Source organism: Ctenopharyngodon idella, chromosome 3 (genome assembly GCF_019924925.1).
Source record: "Ctenopharyngodon idella isolate HZGC_01 chromosome 3, HZGC01, whole genome shotgun sequence".
NCBI lineage: Eukaryota > Metazoa > Chordata > Actinopteri > Cypriniformes > Xenocyprididae > Ctenopharyngodon > Ctenopharyngodon idella.
The window spans coordinates 31,346,040-31,349,293 of NC_067222.1; the positions used below are offsets into that span (position 1 = coordinate 31,346,040).

At 36.8% G+C, this 3,254-nt stretch overlaps 1 long non-coding RNA gene across 1 annotated transcript; it reads right to left on the reverse strand.

Moving 5' to 3' along the window:
* Window positions 1-458: 458 nt before the first annotated feature.
* On the reverse strand, window positions 459-1,442 carry LOC127509646 (uncharacterized). The gene is made up of 2 exons (XR_007929331.1): window positions 958-1,442; window positions 459-854 (listed from the first exon to the last, which is right to left on the reverse strand). It is a non-coding gene; the product is annotated as an uncharacterized LOC127509646 (long non-coding RNA).
* Window positions 1,443-3,254: the final 1,812 nt, after the last annotated feature.

A 3,254-nucleotide genomic window follows, 5' to 3' on the forward strand; every position in this document is an offset into this window, starting at 1 on the left:
CCTTAACTCCTTCAGAATTTTAAAATATGAAAACACTCACTGTGTGCAGTTGCCAACAGCAGAAAGAGCTTTAGGAAGAACATTGTTTCTCCTCTTCAGATTGAACACTCATTTGCTAGTTGTTTAAATAGGAAATATGGCAGTTGGGTTTGCATTGATATATTTACTCATGCATGTGGACTAACAGAGTAGGTGTGTTCAAACAAAACTGGTTCATCACAATCGCCAGTTACTCATTTAATGAGAAAGGGTGCCCCCTTCTGAATTATTTTAAATTTTATTACTTGCCATTTAGCAGATGATTTTATTGTAAAGACACTTAAAGATAACTGATTTACAAAGGCTAAAACATCACCTGACCTATTCAGTATTCAAAACATTTATTTATTTGTCATACAAAATTTGGTATTTTGTCATGAGTTTATATACTGCAAAAATTAACTCAGAAAAGTCTAATATTATGTCAACAAATAAACTTTTTTATTGAAAATGTCTTTATTGAAGAGAGAGGTTCTTGTGCAGGTCCTGTGGCAGTTTGTGGTACAGTGTATCTCAAGCACAATAATACACAGCTGTGTCTTCAGTGTTGAAGTTTTGTCCTGTTAAAATGACTGCGTTGCTGGAGGATTCAGATGAGAAACTAATCTTATTTTTCAGTGAATCTTTGACACCATTGCTACTGGAAGTATAGAAATATCCAATCCATTCCATCGGTTTTCCACTTGAATGTCTGATCCAGTTTGTAGAGCCACCGCCTGAAGCTGAATATCCAGTGATCTTACAGGCAATGGTAAATGTTTCTCCTGGTTTTACTACCATGACAGGAGGCTGATTCAGCTCAATACAGAAAAGACCTACAATCATGAAAGCATTTTCAGTAATACAAATTGAATTTGATTTATTATTATTATTATTATTTTTTTTTGTGTGTGTGTGTGTTGAGCTGAGGATACTCACAGGGTGCAGTTGCCAAAACCAGCAGTATGGAAATGCAGTCCATGATTCTGGTTGTATTTTCACTGCACTGTGGCTCTGTAAAACACTAAGAGCCTTTATTATGTCTGTGTGCTCCTGTTTACATGAGAGAAGGGTGGAGATTTGCATTGACGTAAAAGTCTATATAATAATCCAAACTGACCCTTCATCTCCATTCCTCATCCCTCCCCCTTCCGAGTCATGTAATACCTGTCATGTAATGCACAAAAGTCTACAAACCTGTTAAAACAGCTGTTTTTTTTTTTTTTTTTTTTTTTTTGTGATGTATAAAATTAAACAAAGATCAATTATATCACAAATTTTGCACCTTTAATGTAAAAAGTACAGCCAATGCAATGCCACTGAAAACCAAAGCGACACATTTCAGAAAATAAACAAATAAATAAATAAATAACTTGGAATAACTAACTTCATAAGTGTACACACACCTAAACTAATATTTAGTTGAAGCACCCTTTGATTTTATTACAGCGCTCAGACAGGGATAGGATAGGAGTTTAGCAGCTTGAATATTTTTCTTCTCTTCTTTGAAAAAACATTCCAGATTTGTTAAACTGCGAGGGCATCTCCTGTGCAAAGCGTCCACAGGTCCCCCCACAGATTCTATAGGATTCAGGTCTGGAAAACATTCATCTTTCTTTGCTGAAGCTATTCTTTAGTTGATCTATGTGTGTTTTGGATCACTGTCATGCAGAAAGGTGAAAGTTCTCTTCTTTTTCAGCTTTTTTTAGCTATTCATGATTCACTCCAGCACCCTCACTAAAGCCCCAGTTCCAGCTGAAGAAAAGCAGCCCTAAAGCATGATGCTGCCACCTCCGCTTTACAGGAATGGTGTTCTTTTGCTGATGTGCTGTGTTGTTTATGCACCAAACCTTTTACAATTTTGAACAATGTTACATCCAGAACCATAAGGGTTTGTTGTGGTGCCAAAGATGTGCTCTCTCTCTCTCTCTCTCTGTTTAAACTGCAACACTCGCTATGTTGGTGGTGGCTTGACAATGTACAGTGATAGTTTCCTCATCTTCAACTCCAGACTTAAATGCTGTGTTAATGCTGTGTTGACATTCTGTAACTTCACCTCACTGTGTTGTATCTGCTCAGGTGGATTTCTTCCCTTTGTTTCTCCTCTCTGTGTCCTACTGTTGGGACTTAAAAAGGGGGTGAACTTCTATACCCTTTGTAGTTTATTAGGTTAATGACTTATTTGCTTATTTCTTTATTGAGGGGTTAGTAGGGAGGTGGGTGCCATTTATTTTTGAATTGGACCTTTTCTCCTTTTTATGTTAGCTTGGGAGCTAGTATATTTTGCTGTTCTTTTGTAAAGTAATTTCTGGCACTGGAGATGGGCTGCTTCTCTGCTGTCTCACACTCACTCACTGCCATCCATTCGCTGTTGTGCTCCTACCCTATAGACTAATTAGGAATTTGTTACAGCCAAAAAGTTCAATCTTGGTCAGACCATAACATATTTTTCCACATGATTTTGGGAAACTAGATATAAGTTTAGCTGAGCTTGGATTTTTTTTTTTTTTTTTTGGTCAGAAAAGGTGTCTTGCCACCCCCATAGCCAACAGATGGAAAATACGGTATGTCAAATGTAAGGAGCAACCAGTATTTGTCAGAAAGAGCTGCATCTCTTCTAATGTTGCTGTAGGCCTCTCGACAGCCTCCCTGATCAGTTTTATCTTCGTCTTATCAATTTTGGAGGGACGGCTTGTTCTTGATAATGTCACTGTTGTGCCATAATTTTTCCACTTGTTGATGACTGTCTTCACGGTGCTCCATGCTAGATATCTAATGCCTTGGTAATTTTTTTAGCCCTTACCTGAGCTGTAAATTTCAACAATGAGATTCCATTGATGCTTCGTAAGCTCTTTGTGGCCCATGGCGCTTTTAGTAGCATGCAACCAAGAACATCAGAAAAATCTCACAAAAACTGCTCAAATTTATTCTGAGTTAGTCAAAGTCATTTCTGGTGAAGGCAGATGTGTATTTTTTCATATGAGCTTGATGATTAGGTAATTCTAAACACAGCAACATAACCAATTATAACTAGGTTATTTTAAATTTCTCTCTCTCTCTTTCTGAAATGTGTCACTTTGGTTTTCATTGGAATTGCATTTGTTGTACTTTTTACATTACATTAAAGGTGCAAAAGTTCTGATATAATTCATCTTTGTTTTATTTTTCACATCACAAAAACCAGCTGTTTTAACAGGGATGTGTAGACTTTTTTTTAATCCACTATGCGAAATGTA